Source organism: Brachyistius frenatus, unplaced genomic scaffold (genome assembly GCF_029030835.1).
Source record: "Brachyistius frenatus isolate BFR_SWC_R1_liver_20210118 unplaced genomic scaffold, ASM2903083v1 Contig_69, whole genome shotgun sequence".
Taxonomy (NCBI): domain Eukaryota; kingdom Metazoa; phylum Chordata; class Actinopteri; family Embiotocidae; genus Brachyistius; species Brachyistius frenatus.
Window position 1 is genome coordinate 1,994,801 of NW_027210668.1, and position 21,643 is coordinate 2,016,443.

Below are 21,643 nucleotides of genomic sequence, written 5' to 3' on the forward strand. Positions count from 1 at the left end.
ACGGGATTATTTTCAGATTGACCGCCAGAAAACTAATAAGAAGGAGCGTCTTTAGCTGAGAACACCAAAATAACTCGTGGAGAAATTTTATTGACTTTTAATTTTATGAGAATAGTTAAATGGGAGTCTATGGACTGGGAGGCTTTTTGGAGCCGACATCTAGCGACACCCGGTGGTATTGCAGTTTAAGGCACTCATTTTTTAGATCCGGAAGCTATGTCCACTTTTACATACAGTCAATGGTCACGCCTCCATGTTGTCAGTCGCTTTGGATAAAAGCGTCAGCTAAATTAAATGTAATGTAATGTAATGTCAGGCTAGTTGGTACCAAGCCTGCTGCCACAGAGACCGTCGGGTTCAGGTACAGAAATGGTCTGAGGCAGGCTCACTATTGTGCAAGAAGCTTCAGACTCAGTTTGTTTGAAAAATACTGAACCCGTTCTCTCTCTTTCTCTCCCCTCACCCCAACCGGTTAGGGTTAGGGTTAGATGGCCGCCCACCTCTGAGCCTGGTTCTGTCGGAGGTCTCTTCCTGTTAAAAAGGGACTTTTTCCTCCCCACTGTTGGAGGTTTTACTCCCTGAAATCGGAGTTTTTTTCCCCCTCCTAACTTACGTGGGAATTGTTGAATTGTTGGGTTTCTCTGTATAATGCTGTAAAGTTCATTTGTAAGGACTTTAATGTGTTAAGTGCCATGAAATAACCTGCGTTGTGATTTGGCGCTATATAAATCACATTTTATTGCATAAATACTTTGATATCATATTTCATTTACACCGCAGAAGAATGCAGAAGTAAGATACAAAAGACATTCAGCAAGAATTCGATTTCTTGCTTCCAGAGGAGGAAAACAAAAAGAGTCTATTTTAACTACTTAGATGCAGTGATGACATTTTGAAATGTGAGTATCTACGCACCCTTCAGAGACCGTCATCGAGTCAGCGTCGGCTCTTTTTTTTTCTCAAAGGTCAGTCGTCTTCGCATGATGCGATTCACATAGCGAGGTAACGACGCCACACAATCATCATCTGTATTCGGTGTCCGAGCCGCACGGCAATTAAGCATCGGTTCCGCTGCCTACATTTGATTAAAGATTACTTATTGTTCCATTGCGTGTTATCTTTGTGGATTTGGAAAATGAGAATCAGTGGTTTCAGATGAGGCTCGAGCCGAGTAAACAAAGCGCACATACACACACACACACACACACACACACACACACACACACACACACACACACACACACACACACACACACACACACACACACACACACACACACACACACACACATGGTCACACACATGAATTATAACTGTGTGTGACCAAGGTGTGTGTGTGTGTGTGTGTGTGTGTGTGTGTGTGTGTGTGTGTGTGTGTGTGTGTGTGTGTGTGTGTGTGTGTGTGTGTGTGTGTGTGTGTGTATGTACTAATTGGCTGGGATTTCACTCTTTTTTTTCTATTTCAGGCTTTTAGCTGACACTCAGATACGCAGCGGCTGAATAGGCCATGTTTACAAAATCACAAGCAGCAAGCGGGGAGCGTCAGGGCCACAGCAGCCCGGTAATGTGCAGCTTATCTTCCCTATTAGACCTTCACACTCCCGTTGAAAAACAAAACCGAACCTCCGAAGAGGTTGAGGCCGGCTCGCGCTCAGGCCATTATAATATCCCCCAATAAAGCAATTTTGTATGAGTCATCCCTCCTCATATCGAAGGCTGGACCGTGAGAGGTGAGTGACTTTCTCTTAAAAACCTGCTGATCATTTAGTTAATAAAGAAAACACAATGTGAAGTAGATCAAATTCAACCTGCAAAAACTGCATTTTTTTTTTGCCACTGTGGGGAAACAAACAACAATAAGATACTGTTTATCGGCAAGTTAATATTACTTATTTATACATCCACATGGTAAATGTGTGTCCAATATACCAGGTTGGGTATAATGCCAAAGCATGTAATACACCTGTCAGTCCACCAGAGGAGACCGTGTCAGTGTCATGTTTTTTTCCCATAGATTGTATATAAAAGGACGTAGCCGACAGGTCTGACAAGTGAGGGCAAAGCAGACGTGACATAAACTGCAATACCACTGAGAGCCACTAGAGGTTGGCTCCAAAAAGTCATGGACTCCAATTTAACTTCTCTCATGAAATTCAGTCAATAAATTCTTTCCACAAGTCAAAATAGTGTCATTCACTAAAGTCATTCATTCTAGTGGTCCATCTGAAAATAATCCCATCGTTCATTTGATATCAGGCCTCAAAAAGTGGTGTGTTTGGGGGCGTGTCTGTTTGAGTCCTGCCCGTCAGGTTTCTGCTAAAGGTGGGCGGGGCTATGGTGTCCTTGGATTAGTAATATGGTCAAACTGCTGCAAAGTAACCACTACTGAGGGAGACCAAGACGAAGAAGAGAGCTGTTTGGGTTGGACCAGTGAAAATCCAGAATTTTGGTCTCGTGAGTCCAAATATTTTTCTGTTCCAGTTGCGATGTTTTTGTGAGATGCGGAGAAAAAGAACGCGTTTCAGCTACATGTGGGGTTCCTGGAAGTGAATCATGAGGAACTGTGACTCACGGCACTGTTAACCAGCATGGTTACACTGTGCATGCCAACACTTTGGTCACGCCTTGAATGAGTAGGCGTGTCCAAACTTTTGACTGGGATCATGTCATTTATTGCTCATAAAACTAATGATGAAAGCATCTTTAGATCAAGATTATTTATTTATTTAAATATCATATATTTGCTTCTTTAGAAAATGTACAACATACAACACCCTCTTTTTCTTACATCCTCAGTCTGGATAAAGAAAAACAAAAAACATGGGTGAAAGAATAAGGTGAACCTATTCATGCAAACACAATCTGTGCTAGATACGCAGTGAAACCACAACTATTGTATTATATCTAATTATTTATTTTATTTTTGGCTCTACGTCAGCACACCCAGAGATAATATGTTAGAGTGAGGACTCTTATTTTGAAAATTGCCCAAAAATCAGACATTAAATGGAACAGTAGAAAAGCAATGGAACACATGAACACACCTAAACACAACGAAAACACAGTAAAAGCTTGAGTCCAATTTCAATAATAACCAAATAATCTGTAACCTGACCTCCAACAGGTCAGAATTTGGCTTGATTAATAATTTAAGGCACCATGCATGACCCCCACACACTTAACATGGTTTTATAGCCCTGTTCGTCAGGATCAAGGAGCATGTCCAGTGATGATATTTCACATTTGACACAACCTCTTTCTCCTCTGAACTGTACACACTTCAGAATTCACCACCAAAATGAGTTTAAAAAGATGCAGAGAGAATGACATAACATATACTGTACATGAAGCATACTGATAGGAGACACTAAGACAGAACAGCCCCACTTGCTGGTGACTATTGGGTAAAAACAAAATCTGGGATCTTGACTGTTGAATATGAGTGTGGACAGGCATGAAGACACAGTTAGTGGGTCTTCAGGAAGTCCAGAGCTGCACAGCAGGAGACTCCCTGTGACCTCTGACGAAAGGAGCTTCTGATATTTTCCTGCACATCTGACAGTTAAATAATAAAAAGAAAAAGTAATTTTCACATCACAATGCCAAGAGTTATTCTTTTTCATAATAGTCTGAACTTGAATATTAAATCAACCTGCGTATTCTCAAGGGTGTTAAGCCTTGTTTCTTTCACAGTATCATGAGCTGTGTGAGTAAAGTAGTACATTTTTCTAGTCAGAAAAAGTGATATTCTGTCATTTTTTTGTTTTGGTTAAATGGTCCTCTGTGACACATTTTAGGGACAGGAGATACATCAGAATAAAATTAAAAAAAAAAAACACCTTGGTTTTCTACCGAAGGCACGTTAAAAACAAGCGGCAGCCAGCAGTGACGTCACCCATTGGTTTGTGAACGGCCGTTATGAAGACTCGAGTTCGGATTTCATCTGTCTTCATCTTGGTAGTTTTGGAGCGAGCGAATGTGACCAAATTTGGATGAGCTGGAAACCCGACTACATCCCGCCCACCGATAGCCGTAACCTGACTGCATCACAGGCCTGTCAATCAAACAGATACACCCTCCAAAACACGGCTTTTTGAGGTTTATTTTCTAATTAATTATGGGATTATTTTCAGATGGAAAACTAATGACAAAGAATGACTTTAGCTAAGAACACTGGAATAAATTGTGGATTTAATTTATTGACTTTGAGCTTCACGAGACAAGTTCAGTGGGAGTCGGAGGCTTTTTGGTGCCAACCTCTAGTGGCACTCTGTGGTATTGCAGCTTCAGGCACTTCCACATCTGCCTTTTTTTCAGGTTGAAAATGAAGAACAATTGGAAAAAAAATGTCCAATCTATCTGTGGTTTGTCACAGAGCTGTGTGAAAAAGCTGAAACAATTAAACGGTCTCAGAAAAAACACCTGAACTTCACATGTGCAAAAAGTGACACGTGATGTAAAACATGTATTCTGCCCACGTGATGTGGTAAACATCTGTCATACATGTGATTACATGTGGAAAACATGTTAAACCCATATGCTTTTTCTATAAGGGGTCTGCAGATGGACTTACTTTTGCACATTTTAGGTGGATTTTCTCTTCATCCACCTCCCTATATCTGCACATAAATATCTTTATCACATGTCTAAAATCCACATTCGAGCTCTTTCCACTCAAACTGCTGTTTCATTGTTGCATCCCAGCCAACGGGAAGGTGGTCCGACAGGTCTGTCAGCTCCTTCGAAACCCAGAACCCCTGAATGAACGACGGCAGGCTATCATCACTGATACCAATCTGATGAAGCAGGAGAGAGCGGGGAGCTTCCGGTCGGATGATGAGTCGCACCCGCTGGGAGAAGTCCATTACAGGCGGGGTAAATAGCTCCGTTTATACTCATGGTGTTAATAGAATACACACAGCAAGACACGTTCAATATAGATACTAAAAAAAGAAAATAATGAGAGATGGTTTCCAAACAAGCAGCTCACTCCCCTAAAAGGGCGGCAGTTTGCATGTTCTCCCTGTGCTTGCGTGGGTTCTCTCCGGGTTCTCCGGCTTCCTCCCATCATCCAAAAACATGCACCTCAGGTCAGGTTACCTGGCGCCGCGCTAGTGGCAGCCTGCTGCAGCAGCTCCCCCCTGAGAGGCCCCCCGCTGTAGCGAAGAAATTTCCCCTCGGGGATTAATAAAGTGTATAAAATCAAAAAGTAAAAGGTTACGATGCTTTTGTTGTGAAATCCACTGTTAAGTGGAACCAGATCTAATAAGGTGTCACTGTGGGTGGCTCTGGGGGTCTGTTGCACAATTAAAACCATAACTACTATTCTGAGCAGAGGCCCCGTGAAATAAAGCAGCCCAAAAGGGCCCATTACACCAATTCAGTCAGACAAGTCACGTTTTAAATGTTTCTTACAGCAGCAGAATATAGTTAGACTCTGTCGTCTGGGGTCCGGCCTCATCAACCCCCACAGATGTGACTACATGCAGATGTTGGGGAATGATAAGCAAATATTTTGAACTCCCCCGGAGGCTGCAGGTGGATGCTGAGGTGGAGGTGGTGGGGCTGAAAGTATACATGCAGCAGTGTCTTTGCTCTGATTTGACTTCTTCTCCATGAATTCAGGTCAATTTAATTGGAAATAGAAAAGCATTAAAATATCTCTCCATTTATTTATCTGCCTGGTATTTATCCAGGCTGCAATTTATACAGCTGGTTGCCAGGCCTTTGCAATACTGAAGATACTTTATATGGTGTGTTGAAGTGCCTTAAACTACAATACCATTGAGAGCCACTAGACATTACTACAAAAAGGTTCAATAGACTCACATTAAATTTCTCTTGTGAAATATATAGTATTTTTCAAGTCATTATGGTGTCATTGACTAAAGTTACTCCTTCTTATTAGTTTTCTGATGGTCCATCTAAAAATAATCCCATCATTAATTGGATATTTGGCCTCAAAAAGCGGTATGTTTGGGTGCGTGTTTGTTTGATTGGCAGTTTTGAGGTGCAGTCAGTTTTCTGCTATCGGTGGGCGGGGCGTAATGTCCCCGGGTTCTCAGATTGGGTCATATTCACTGCTCACTCCTCCCCAGCCTGTCCAAATATGGTCACTTCTGGCTCCAAAATAGCAAGATGGCGACGGCTGAAATACTAAACACGAGGCTTCAGAACAGCAGTTCACAAACCAGTGGGTGACGTCACGTCTGAGAAACAAATCTGATTTGCCTGCAGTCTGAACAATGGCTAAGAGCCTCGACTATTTGTTGACCATTCTACAAGACATCAGAAAATAGTCTGCTTGGAAGAATAATTTGTGTCTGATATATCAAAATCGGACATTTTGAACCAGTAAATCCAACAATCGCTCCAGGGCAAATAAAGCTTCTTGATCCCAAAGGAGCCGCACACATGCACACATCATTAAATCTTAACCACATTTGGCAGTATACTGATGGCTCGCATTTGGTGTTCCAATGCCAGGACACAGCTGAGTGCACCAACAATTAACCATAATTGGCAGATGAAACATAGTTATTAAAATGGACGTGGATGAACAGAGCTCAAACAACACAAGAAATGCCATTAAAAAAGTGCTACGTCGTGTGTTTTGGGTCCAACATTTTTGTCAACTTTCCCTCAGAAGTGTGTATTGTGTTTTTTTAATGGACCGTAGATTCAGCTTTATTTAGTCTCATCACTCCTTCCACAGTATTTTAGCTGATTATCACACTGTGCACTGCGGAGGGATGATTAGTAATCAGCTGCGATGTGCTGGATTACCGGGTCATCGTCAATTACAAGGTGTGAAGTGTGTGAAATCCTTCTGTCAGCACTAATCTCTGCGACATCACCACCCCTGCTTCTTGGTAATGATGCTTTAGGGCAGCATTAAGTGGGTGGTAAGGGATACTTTACCTTTGTACTGTGTCATTTTCTTTCTCTTCCTTTTCCTACATATTTAGTTTTTTTGCTGCTCGGGCCAGTCATTTTTTTTTTTTTTTTTTTTTTTTTTTTGTGACAAGCCCGTTTCTGCTCTTCTTTCCTGTCGAGTGTGAAAAATAGCTTGAAGACACATCGTCCATCTCAGTAAGCAGAAAGCTCTTGTTGGCTTTGGTCAGAGGATGTTTATTTATGGCGGTTTAATCATCTGGAGTGTTGCTATTCTCCCCTGAGTCACTCTCCAAACCTACAGCTCTGACAACTACACACTGTTTTACAAATGTATTTCGCATGTGCATACATGCGGAATACATTTGGAAATATACATTCATAATATCAATTCATTGACGATAATATTTGGTAGGGGTAAATGAGATAAATAAATGAAATATAAAGAAAAAATTGTCCGTTTATTTAGCATATTTTTATAACTTTAAGGCCTGCATCAACTGGACTACACTCTAAAGTAATGATAATCAGTTTCATGCTGAGAGTCAGTTGAAACATGGTTGTGGTTTACAACATGTTGAGTATCAGAAAGACAAAGAAAGACTTTGCTGGTAAGAACATCAGATTAAATAAAACTGGGCAAATCAGTCAGGAAAGTGACCAAATCTATTCCATTTTCCTGATTCTGCTTCTCAGGCTGGGCCAAATATCTTTATTATTATGTTAATATTGTGAAATGGGACTACAGATGTTGGATTTTGTAATATTGTGATATGGCCTGAGAGGATATGGCCTAAATATTTTCATTAAAGGCTGCATTGATAAAATTTCCAAACAGTTCCAGCTGTTCTGTTTTGCCTTTTCCCACTTTGTCATTTTATCCACATTAATGATATTTATTAACCAAAGATCTCATTGTGTCAATATCTTTTCATGCTATTTTTGTTTATTTTTGTCAGTGCTGCTGAGGTGGACATTTGTGAATCAGAGTATATGAGAAAAAAATTATTTAAAAAAAATGGCCTTTATTATGAAATTCCATACATTTTAAATGAGAAGCCATTATTATCTGGAGCAACAACAATATAAAAAGTATAAAACATATCAAACCTGATAAAGTGAATAACACAACATGTATTTGTGTGTAATTATGAAACAGCATATTTAGATGCCTGTTGTGTTAGATTGCTAACTTAATTATGAATGAATTAATAAATGCGTATTTTGGAAATTTTATGTATAAATAACATAAAGCATGTATAAATAACATAAAGCATGTATAAATAGCACAACATAAAGCATGTATAAATAACATAAAGCATGTATAAATAGCATAAAACATGTATAAACAGCCCACAATCTCAAGATGGACCTGTGCATGAAAAAAACAAGTTTTTTTTTTTGCCAATTGTGTTGCCTTATTTATAAGTGATATAAACTTCATGATAAATCTTATGATGGAAAAAAGAGTGTGTTTCGTCAACCTAATTTGCATATAGAATAATGGAATGGAATGATGTCACAACTGAGCAGCTCAACTTCACAACAAGCAGAATTCAGTGTGTTTGTGTCGGTCAGACGATCAGATCCACTTCTGCTTCAGGGAAACATTGACTTCAAACTTTTTACTTTTTGTCGTTGCAGATTTGAACTAATTCCTTTTTACAGATTAATGTCTCCCTCCATAAGAATGAAGAGGTGAGTTACCAGCAGGACTGGAGAGCTGACACTTGATGCACGAACTTGTTGCAAACTTGATGTCTGTTTCAGGAGTTCAGTTCAAACCTGAGACTTTCTGGCTGTAAGCTTTGACTTGACAAAGTCTCACTCACTGTCTTTTAACTTTTAACTATCAAATACAGAGTTTTTGTGCAGAGCTCAGGCAGGTTTAGTCAACTGACATGTTATGTGATTTTGTACTCTTAAGTTGTTTATTGTCTTCGTGTTGTATTTTTTGTTTCTATAAATTTCATAGAAATATAAGTCAAAGGTCCCCATAAACACTCATGCTGCCAGTTAGTTGCCATGAAGGACATTTTCTGTTGTTTTAATGACACTACATGACACCATCTTTGGTTAAGAAAAAAAAAGAAAAAAGCATTTAACTACTTCAACATGTGTCACTGAAGATTTGTGGTGTGGTTGTCATACGACACATCTGCCTTCTCTAACTTCCGTTTTTTTTTTTTTTAATGAAAAGAAACGTGAACAGTAACCGTAAGATAACTGATTATAAGATGGAGGACACCGTGAACTGGACCCCTGAAACAGCAACAAACAAGGGTAAGGACTCCTGAAACCAGTGAAAGCACTGAAATATATTTACTCAAGTACTCTAATTAAGTACAATTTAGAGGTCCTTTACTGGAGTATTTCCATCTGATGCTACTTTTAGAGGGAAATATTGTACTTTCTGCTCTTCTACATTTATCTGACAGCTTTAGTGACTTCTCAGATGAAGATTTGACACAATGGATAATTTATCAAGGTTTTAAAACACAACACATTGTCCAACAACATTTGTGTCTCCATATAAATGTGTTCAAACTCGCTCCACTTGCAGCAGCTACAACAGTAACATGCTGTTGACACACTGATGCTTCACTATTAATAATCTAATGATGTTATATGTAATAATAATTCAGTCAGAAAGACCAAGCTAAAATGTTTATTTTTCTATTTTCACTCTAGTGTGCTGCTCATACTAACCTTTACTTAAGTAGCATTCCTCATGCAGGAATGTGCTTTTAATGGAGTATTTTAATCTGCTGTATTGCTCTTCAGCTGTTTTAGCTGTGAGGGACTAATTGTTCGGCGGCTTGTTGACAACCTGGTTTTGCAAGCTGCCATTACTCTAGGGGTAAACAACAAAAAGTAAATGTAGTAAAAAAACAACAATCGTTAGCTCGGCTATTTAACGACGGCCTGTGTGAAGGACGTCCCGTATCGAACAAGCAGTGACGCAGGGATTGTGACGATTCCCTCTAACCAATAGTGATCGTTAGCTTTTTCACGTCACCTTTTAGTTTCAGCTTAGCGCTCTTAGAAGCTCGATGAAGGCGCTACTAAAATAGTACCTGATACTGGATACCAGGTACTATCCTCGGACAATGGAAAACCCTTAAATTAAGGATATGAATACTTCTTCTTGCACTGCCTGTATGACAGCATTTTGTCAACGAAAGAGATGTTTTTATTTTGTTATGAAGCTCTAAACTTTTTGTTTGTGTCTCTGCAGCTCCAAGAATATGGTGCCAGCTCTCTGTCTTCAATTTCTTCTTCTTGATTTATCTGGTTTATGGTGAGTGACTTCTTGCTACTAACAATCATTTCACTTGATGCATGAATAAAACACATGGCAGCTTGTTTCATATTGGTCCCCGGTATTCAAGACAAACCAACATATTTCTAACTCTTTTTCTCTTCGTGTTTCAGGAACTACACGTATGGTCTTCAATCTCAAAAAGGTCAAGCAGGATCTGCAGTCATTAAGCCAGCAGATAGAAATGTCCATCCTTGTGTCAAACTTTGCCTTAGAATTAAAAGGTAGGTGATCCTCACAGCCTTCATCTGTGTCATGATGACTCATACTTGTGTTTTATTTATTTCAGAAGTTGATTTTTAACTTTGCGTTTGATTTTTGTGTGCAGGTGCCAGCGTTTACACTCATCACTCTTCATACATGTGTCTACCCCTAAAAAGGAAATACCAAATTTGGCACTTGTTATTCTACTGGTGGAATTCACAGGCAGAACAGTCAAAAGTGATAAAGGTAAGAGATTACGCAGCGATGCTCTTAAAGACATTTGTAATTACACTTATTTCAAACAACATGCAAAAAAAGCACATGAACTGTAAAGACTACAATACTGTTTTTTTTTCTCCCCTCAGGGACATTCAGAACCACGCGATGGTGAATGTTGGTGCTTTCATGGGAAGTCGGGACATTTAGTCGTCTCCTTGTCTCACACCATCTCCATCACTCACGTGACGCTCGGCCACATAACCAAAAGCGAGTCATCCTCTGGACACATTACAAGTGCACCGAGGGACTTTTCTGTCTATGTAAGTCACACATTTTCCATTGTTATCCCTGAAGATCTTGTCTTCATGTTTCCACAGTGCACAACGACCTGCTCAGCTGATCCCCTTTTACCTTTTAACTTTCAGGGAATGACCAGCAGTGATGACAGAGGCACCTATTTGGGAAAAATGAGATATGATCAGGACGGTGCAGCATTTCAGTCCTTCAGTCTTCTTGTGTGTATTACATCACTTCTTATTCATTTTTTTTAAATTGGACAAATTCAAAAATATTGCAAAGAACTCTTAGCAATATGTGTGTATATATATATATATATATATACCCTCCTGGCATTTTAATGACTGAAAACTACTTTAATTGAACTGTATTTTAAAGATGGAAATGTTATTTAAAATGTAAAGCACGCGAACCTCTGATGTCTTCTTGTTGTTTCTCATTTTTCGTGTTTCTCCCTCTAGAAACGAAACGACTTAACTTTTTCTCAGGTGAAGCTACAGATTGAGAACAACTGGGGAAACGAGGAGTTCACCTGCCTCTACAGTTTTTGGGTTCACGGTCGAGTCCCTCATATGAGTAACGGGGTCTCCTAAAAGGGGGCTTCTGTATCCTTTTTAGTTTAAGTTTCTTCACAGCAAGTATTTTAAAGGTAAGTATTGTCCTTCATTCATATTTCATATTTTAGGCCCATTAGACTTTCTCTAGATCATTATAGACACTGTGACATTTTCACTTGATAAATTTGGATCCCCAATTGTTTTTATGCTTTGTCTGCCTCCATCTACATAAATAGATGTCGGCAAAATATGAGAAACTGTAATCCTTTGTACTTCATATTGACTTTTCCCTTCAACTCAACCGGTCGAGGCAGATGGCCGCTCACCTCTGAGTCTGGTTCTGTCAGAGGTTTCTTCCTGTTAAAAGGGAGTTTGTCCTCCCCACTGTTGCTCATGTGGGATTTGTTGGATTGTCGGGTTTCTCTTTTTAAATTTTGCTAAGATTTGGTTCAATAGAAATATAATATAATTGAAGTACAAAGCTGTGTTTTCAAGCTGATTTCCCTTCAGGCTCCTCAAGACTTCATGTCTAATGTTTTATTGTAACTGTTGTTGTCCTATCTACTGTGTTCTTACTTTGGCTAGATCTACCTGGTTCTATTTGGCTCGGCCCTGGTGATACCATCCAAAGCAAGCTGTAATGTTGTTTTTAAAATAAAATAAAATGTATTCTTCATGATATTCATTTGAACCGTTTCTTCTGTGTTTTATTTATCAATAAATGTTTCCATCCCAGTTGTAAAAGCACATAGGCCATAGGTCCTTTGACAGATCCAACAACTACTGCTCCAGAACATAATTATTTAACAGTATTATCACTTGATGTTCATCATTAAATGTCTTCTTGATTCAGAACAAAAGGTTTAGTTAAAAAAACAAGCCCGTTTTAAGGTTCTTGTACTTTACTTTGTATCCTCCCTTCGAAGGAATCATCTTTTACCCAGTCCAATGAAGATAACGTAGAAATACAAAAAATTATAAACAATTTGGAGGGAATCCACATTTTTGATGCAAAATACACGTATTGATTTTTTATTAATCATCAAACACTGAATAAACACGACACTAACACACTGAGGACTGGTCAGCAGACTTGCAAGACACAAAGTTAGCTGCACTTTTGTCACTTTTGTCTGAATATGATTTCATTCAACCCCCTTGTTCTACTCCTTAGCTGTTTTTTGTTTTATTTTGTTTATTTAGTTTATTCATATATATATATACTGTATTGTATATTAGGAGAAGTGACCCTAAAACAGCTGATACTCGACTGACGTCAAGAAGCGAGACTGTTGTTGTTTTGTCCTATTTTATGCTCTAATTAAAGTTTATGAAAAAAAAAAAAAAAAACCCACCAGGTTAGTTCCCACCCACTTTTGAATTAGCCCCGCCCCCTCCATGTAAAGATACAGCTCAATTTAGTTAGTTTAACAGGTACAGAAACAGATAATGGTTCACTCGATCGTCCCTGATGATAACCTGCTTCATTCTCTCCTGAAAGCTGAACTGAGTGAAACAACAGAGGAATGAAGCCGGTGCCTCGTCACAGGTGAGGTGAGCTCGTCACAGGTGAACTCATCGTCTCTGTTGCCTGCTGAGGTTAATTGTGCTTCGGTGTAACTGTTACTGTTTCCGTGGGAATGTAAATCTGCAGTTGTGGTTATTTGGCCGCCCTGTTACACTGTTCATCAGGCAGGGTCACTAACTTTGTTTTACTACCCGCTTCTGCTACCTGTGTAATCTAACTGAAAGCAGTGGAAGGCCCCTCTGACTTCCTTCATTGTGGTGTCTGACTATGCTGCTGGCTTAGGATGAACATTAATGAGCATATGAATACATACATTCATATTTGAGGCTGTGAAGGCTCTGAAATATTTGTATTTGATGATTTTTCAGTGTTTTCAATGACCATTGTTAATCCTGCAGCAGCAGAATATGGATGAAGGTATCAAGCAGAGTTATAAAGAAAACATATTTACACTATCTGTATTTCATTGAGGAGGATGGATTCTCTTTTTACTTCCACGCCGTTGTTTCTCACTGTTTCCCAACCCTCCTCCCTGTTTACTTAAAAATAGTTGAATCTTGGCAGCAGTGAACGCATCCTTCCATCGTCAGTAGTCGTCTGAGTAGGTTTCTAGTGGGCAAAGGAGTCTGGCCTCAGCTGACGATAGAAGTAGCTGCTTTCTGAAATAGTAACAGACAGCGGTAGAGAGGGTGCGGGGACGGTGTGGGTTGTCTCCGAGATACAGATTGAGCTGTTGAAGAAAAGGCGCTCAGCCCGGCCTGCCAGCATAACATTTAGTTTCACGTCATTGGTCACGTTGGCTTTTTGTGCACGTGGAAACGTTCATTGTGATCAGGTGATGTGGTTTTTGGGTTATGAAGCAGAGTCGTATATCAGGGAGGCAGCGTGTAAAATATCCATAATGAAGAGCGGGTTTCAAGTGATTTGAGATCAGCTGTTTAATGATGGGTTTGGAGATTATAGAAAATTAACCTGCGAGTAAAATGCCTACTCAAGACCTTTTTCACATCAGACATGTTGGCTTGTTACAGCTGGAAACGAACTTGTGAATACTTATGAACATGCTGTCACGATCATTACATTTTAGCTGGTGATTGTCCTAAAAATATTTGTAACTACATTTTTTTTGTTGTTCATTTTATGCCACTATCATTGAATAAGCCTAATCATAGTTTAATAGCACATATTTGCCCTTTATTTGCACTGAAAATTGGAACATGTAAATAATGTTTGTTAATGTTTGCCTTTCAGACATGTACCTCCTTTTTGCTGCTAATTTTACAAATCACCATGTTGAAGTTCTGCGTCTCCTTTTTCATTTGACTTAAAACTAAAACAATTAAATATCAGTTAAATATTTAAGAACTGTGACAGGCCTGTCACAAAGATAAAGACCGATAAAGGACGGCACAATCTTCTCAAAGCTCAACTTCCCCATCAAGTCTGTCCAGGAGATGCAATACTCACAATGGTCACTAGATGTCACCAGTGCTCCAATAATTATTGGTGCTGTCCATCATTTCCTTTGCAGAACAGTTCCATCTTTTTTTGCTTGACTTTTAGATCCTCAATCAACTGAAGAGAATTCATATTTATGAGATATTTCTACTTTACACAGTACAACTATTCGGGTTGATTCAGTTATGTGAGTGTTTGTTACATTTATGGCAGAAATATAATATGGACCTTAATAGGATGGCACTACATTACTTGTCCAATTAGCTATATAAAAAAAAGCAAACTTCGTTTTTTATAAATTACTAAATATGATCTAAAGAAATATGTTAAATAATGATGAAGGGCTGTGGCACGCTAAAAGCAACTTGTCATTTCAAATATAAACAGAAAACTCTCTGACTGCCAACTACTGCTGGATTTCTGGTTATTTGGTGGAGGTATTCCTCGCTATGTTATGATGCCCCAATGCAAAGCTTTGTCCCATTTGATTTATAGGAGTGTGATGTAGCTTTTTTTTTTTTTTTTATAAAGACCCAGTCGCCGCATAATCAGTGCTGAATACCAGTAAAGGGCAAAATATAAGCTGTCATGATGAGCAGCTTTAACTGTCAAGCAAATATCTTTTTACTACAGATGTTATTTCATCATTCAACGGTCGACTGTGCATCCGTCAGTCTGAGGCCGTTTGAGGTGAGCCAGGTGGGCGCAGACCCGACTGCACGGCCTCGAGGCATGATGGGAAACGGCTGGCTCTCAGCTGATCTAACAGCTGATCGGTTCAGATGTTGCATTCCTGTGATTTTTGAAGGTTTATTGTTTGAACAGAATACATGTTGTTTAACGATGACGTTTCTCAGTCAAAGTATTGATCAATAAACTGCACACAATATATATTACGGTTCAGTCTGCTGTATATTGACTTCAGACTGATTCTATTAATTCAATATTTAACAACATCAAAACATCTGGTCGGAGAGATGTCAGAATCTGAAAAATAACATCTGTACAGATGTGACAGATTATGTTTTCAGTTTATTTCCGTAGTTTTAGAGAGACAGGTCTGCTCAGCCGACTGGAGGTCGAACCATAAACTGAGATCACAGATCAGCTGTTTAACAGTTTAATAGACTTCTCTTGTCATAATTAAAACAATCACAGACTGCATAAAAAAACTGCTATCTGAGACTGAGAACATTTTTATTCGATCGGGATCAGCTCCAACAGGATGCGAGTGTTGCTCTGACTTCCTGTGGCTGTTTGGTTCCGCCCCCGACTGCCGCCGCCTGATGCAATTCATCTCAAAGGAGCCTGTTGTTTGGCTCGAAGTATCACTCGTCACGGTCTTCTAGTACGATGCACATAACAGCAGGTGGCAGCGACGCTCCACTGAGAGTTCGGTGTTCACCAACACTGTTCAGGACTCTGGCTTTTCTCTGAGTTGGTGCCAACGACAGGTCACCAACATTTTTTTTTTTTTTAGAGATGAGTCTCTTTTCTCTCTGTGAACCATGTGGATTAAAAAAAAAAAGTCGTTTCTCATCATCCGACACGTCCGATGACAGCATCGAGCGCAACTGAAGCGCCCTCAGCTTAAATCCGTTTTTGGTGAACTATTTACAGACGTCCACACGCTCCGACACCGAACAAGCGGTTCGAGCTGAGAGTTGAGCGGCTGACCTTCGGTTTCAGAGGCTCGACCGGTGCTGACCTGCGTCTGCATATACCGGGGGGACGGCATTTCAAGCAAAACTACCGTTCAACTTTTTTGATTTCCGCCTCATTATTTATGTCCTGGAGTCCACGCTGAACTTCCTGACAGCTGTAGTTGCCTTCGCATGTTAAGGGACAACGATAGTCGCATATATACGAATAGATTTTTGTTGATTATAACGACGATTTGAACATATTGAAATTCATGCCCCGTCCTTAGCGTGTGTGTGTGTGTGTGTGTGTGTGTGTGTGTGTGTGTGTGTGTGTGTGTGTGTGTGTGTGTACATGTGCATACCGATATTTTGCCAAAGAACATATCTCAGGATTCTCCCTGGCTTTCCGGAGGGCATGGGTGCTGTGGTAGTAGTGGGACAAAAAAAATATGCATTTAAAAAAACAAAACTGTATTCACTTCAACTGGAAACACACCGCTTGTTCACACGACTACCGTACCGCTGACTTCACAGTCTGCTCGGGAGTTGCCAGCCTGACGACACACACACACACACACACACGCACACACACACACACACACACACACACACACACGCACGCACGCCTGATCGCCCTGCACTCGTACTGGTATTGTTTTTGTTGATTTGGGTTAAAAAAAAAAAAAAAAAAGAATAAGTAAAAAACAAAAAGCCCTCAGTGAAAGATTTCCCAGGTTGCGGTCTCTCTCTCTCTGTGAAGGTGTGGCTGTTGATAAAAAAAAAAGAAGTCATTTTTCATGCTCTGACGCTGCTGGCAGATGTATTAACCACAAATGAAGCGCGGGGCCGCGTAAATCTGATGTTTATTTACATATCCACAGTGAACATGTTGCTGCTGGCAGAACAGACGGACGGCGCGAGCTGAGCGGCCGAGCGTACGCTGACGTGTTTGTCGTTGCCTTGGATGTTCTTACGTACTAGAACGATGACGTTTCTTCACATTTATTGCTGACAATACACGAATGTTCGTTTTTCTCCAGAAAGCCGTCGGGCCCGCGCCGGAGAGCGTTCAGTTTCTTCCCGCCCGGCAGCTTGGAGTTAAAAAAAAAAACAAAAAAAAACCCCGGCACCGTTACATCTGTTATGAATAAGGGGGTGTGTCATATCTTATAGTTCACAATAAAAATATTTAATATGGTCGAAAGAATTTATATTGTGTTCGAGGGAATATTCCGACGTCAGACGGTTTTGCAGCGCAGCCCTGAGAGAGGATTGCAGGTTTCTGCACGACGGGGGATGGCTGAAGGCCGCTGTGTGCCGCAGCCGTGACCTCTGACCTCTGTCTGTCCTCGGCCCTCTTGCGTGTCCTTCACACACGGCAAGTAGGGGTTTTGCTCGAAATTCCCATCCCACAGCTCGACGGGAAGCTCTGCGATCATGGTAGCCCTGGCAGAGCAGCGTCTCTCCTACTGACCCCCCCCCCCCCCCCCTCCACACACACACACTGTTGTTGACAAAGATCTCAGAGCTTGTTTTAGTTTAGTTTAGTTTATCTGAATATGAAGGCGAACCGTCACGTTTATGCTGACACGCACTCACCGGCCACTTTATTAGGTACACCTGTTCAACCGCTCGTTAACGCAAACATCTTACCAGCCAATCACGTGGCAGCAACTCGACGCGTTGAAGCACGTAGACACGGTGGAGACGGCCTGCTTGAAGTTCAAACCGAGCATCAGAACGGGGAAGGAAAGGGGATTTAAGGTTGAAATGCGACGCCTGCGCGTTGTTGCCGACCGTGTCCGTCCCTTTGCGACCACAGCGGACCGTCTTCTGATGGCTGCTTCCAGCTCAAATCGTCTCAAACCGGTTTCTTGAGCATGACGGCGAGTTCACCGAACTCCGACGGCCTCCACGGTCACCAGATCTCAATCCGGTAGGACCTTCGGGACGAGGTGGAGCGGGAGATTCGCGTCGTGGATGCGAAGCCGACAAATCTGCGGCAGCTGCGTGACGCTATGGTGTTAATATGGACCAAAACCACAACCTCGTTGAATCTACGCCACCAAGAATGAAGGCAGTTCTGAAGGGAAGACGGGGTCCGGCAAGGTGTACCTAATAAAGTGGCCGGTGAGTGCATATCTGTCGCACTAATTTTGTTGAGCTCGTATGTTTGTCAAATAATTTACAATATTTTCAGTAATATCATCATCGAGGAATATCGTGATCACTAAAAGATCCGCTGTGATGTTATTTTAGGGCCATACCGCCCCACCCCTCGTATGGATCCTTTTATATTCAACAGACGTGACGATTGCACTTCAAGTACGAAACTAGTTTTTCCTAACGGCCCTAAAGGACGCGCCTGACGTTTGGAGCTACGTTAGCTGCAAATGCCGACGATGCTCCTCGATCGGGGTTTTGGTAACCGAGCACACGTTGTTTGTGTCTCGTCTGAGGACAGTTTGTTGGTCTCGAGTCCGACTGATCCCGTCTGTACATTAAACTAACTCTCGCACACACACTCGCAGTATGTCACCGCCCAGAAAAGATGGAAAATCACCTGGATTTTAGGATCAATGTTGAAACGTTTTTTTTTTGTTGTTGTTGTTGTTGTCGGAGAATAAAGTCGTAAACGGGACGCACACTTTGATCTCGGTGGTTCTCAGAAGATGGGCGAACGTGTTTGAGGCGTTTCCTCCTTTTGTCGGGACATTTTGCATTTTTTTTTTTTTTTTTTTTTTTTGCAAACTGGATTTCCGACCTCGAGGACAACCTCACGTTAAATTTCAAGATGCGCAAAGTTATCCCACGTTGATAATAAATACTTTTTCAGGGTGGAGATGGTGATGTCAATGTTGCTTTCTCTTGCTGTGTGTATGTATGTATGTATGTGTGTGTGTGTGTGTGTGTGTGTGTGTGCGCGTGTGTGTGTGTTGTCTAGTCTGACAGGCGGTGGTGGAGTCGGAGTCTCGATGCGCCGCTTGCGGGCCAAATAAAAAAAAATCTCCGTTCATTGCATTTGATTTCCGACAGCAGCAACACTTGTACATGATATCACAACCGTCCATTTCCAGACCAGGTTCAACCCGTCCTCGGGACACAAAGCGCAGAAAGCTGTGAAGATTTCATGTCTCGGTGTGAAAAACCTCGAAGGACTTGGCAGTTCTTCCCTCTTTTTCCTTCTGCTGCTAATGTCTGTTTATCTCTACTTCATACATGTTTGTTCAGTATCTCTCCTTGTGTGTTTTTTTTTCTTCTTTTTCCCCCTTCTGTTCTGGTTTTTTTTGTGTGTGTATCTAATCTCCAGTCTTTTCTGCTCTGCTTACCTCTCCTGGGGGTACGTCGTCCACTTTCTATCCATCCGGAACGTTCCCTGGCTTTTGCCCAGCGCCCTACAGCTGGTCCCCATTGAGCCTCTCCGGGTCTTTAACCCCCTCATCTCCTCTCCATCCCCCTCGTTCTCCTCCCCACTGTTAGTTTACACTCTTAAAAAAAAAAAAAAAGTCCGACCGTTCGGCCGTTAATGGACCCACGGGATGAACATTTACGCGGGACTTGTCTTCAAAAAGCAAAATCCTAATGAAGGATCTCGATGCTTTAGTGGTTTTGAATCGAGACGTCCCCCGTCGGTTTGTGAGCGGCCCTTAATGAAGCCGCCAGGTTTTTTGCCGGGCGCCATCTTGCTAATTGGGAGCGGTTTGGAGCAGGAAGTGACCATATTTGGACAAAATGCGGGAGGGGGGGGGAGCAGTGGATCTGACTTGATTTGATTGGAAACACGGTGCGACTACGTCCCGCCCACCGATGGCTGTAACCTGACTGCACCACAGGCCTGTCAATCAAACAGACACGCCCCCCCCAAAAAAAATTTTTTTTTTTTTTTTTTTTAAGCTTCTTTTCTAATTATTGACGGGATTATTTTCAGATGGACCGCCACAAAACGAATAAGGAGTGAGTTTAGCTAACACACAGGAGTTAACCCGTGGAGGTTGTAGACTGACAATGTCATGAGACGAGTTGAACGGAAGTCAATGAAGCCCGAGGTTGTTGTTTTTTTGGGAGTCGACCTCCAGCTGCAATCGGTGGTATCGCAGCTCGACACACTTCTGCATGTCAAAACCGGAAGCTACGTCCACTTTTATATAAAGTCTGTGGGGAAAGACGCCCGATCCAATTCTTTTATTTTGTAGGAATCCGTCTCTAATGTTCCTTTTTCCAGTAGGAGCCTTTGGTTTTAGAGTGTAGAGTGAAAAAGAGGCCGAAGAGTCGGAGAGGGGGAGAAGATGGAAAGATGTTTCCGATTGAAGAATGTAAGTAATTAACCCCTCTTCCTCTCAAAACAAAAACACTCTCCTGCAACATGTGTGGGTTTGATCTGTCTGTGTGTGTGTGTGTGTGTGTGTGTGTGTGTGTGTGTGGTAGCATGCGTGGCACACACACACACACACACACACACACACACACGCGCAGTCGCTGAAATACACGTTCACGAGGCTTTTATCCCGATTCAAAATCCATTTTGTGTAAATCCATTTGTTTGTCATATGTAAAGCCCTAATTTAAAAGACAAACACCCGCCCACACACACACACACACACACACACACACACACACACACACACACACACACACACACACACACCCTCATTCTCCAAGCCTCCCATACCACAACAGACTGCGACACCTCCTAATTGGGATGGATGGATTTAATTATGTAGCATCAAGAGAGAGCAAAAAAAAAGAAAAAGGCTCAATGTGTTACAATAACAAACATTACAGAGAGCTCCAGTTTTCAGCTGCCTGCTTACTTCACACACACACACACACACACACACACACACACACACACACACACACACACACACACACACACACACACAGATAGACATTACACCAGTTAGAAGATGACGTACATGTGTGTACAAGGTGGCCTTTGGCTGCCGAACCCCGTCCCGTGTTTGATCTCACTCCGGGCCGCGAGGGAGGACCAATTTGTTAACACTAACCAACTCCCCTCTTCGAAACCCTCCTCTCCCTCTGTCTGCCCCCCCCCCCACACCCTCTACTCTCCCCCCGAACTCTCCCCTCCGCCCCCCCCCCCCCATACGCTCGCCTCGTCCCGCTTCACCTCGCCGCCGACGCAGCCTCCACGCCGACTCGGCGCGTCGACGCCACCGACGGAGGCGTGAGGGCGAATCGTCGCGTTGCCATTCGGTCACCGTCAAAAGTGTTTACGTTGATGTTCTTCTTTTTCTTAAAAAAACAAACAAACAAACAAACAAAAAACGATACGCGTCACGACCGTTGCCTCGAGACGTTTACTTCGCTGGAACAGCGTAGATACGACGCCAACCCACAAGCACACAACGGAAAGATCGACACAAACACCGTGACGGTGTCATTTTTTACGCTCGTTTAGTGTGAAGAGAAATCAATTTACTCCGTTTATCTCTGGAAAACAAAATGGGGGGGGGGAGGGGGTTCCACTGAGGCCAATTCCTCTCGCCCAAGAAATGGA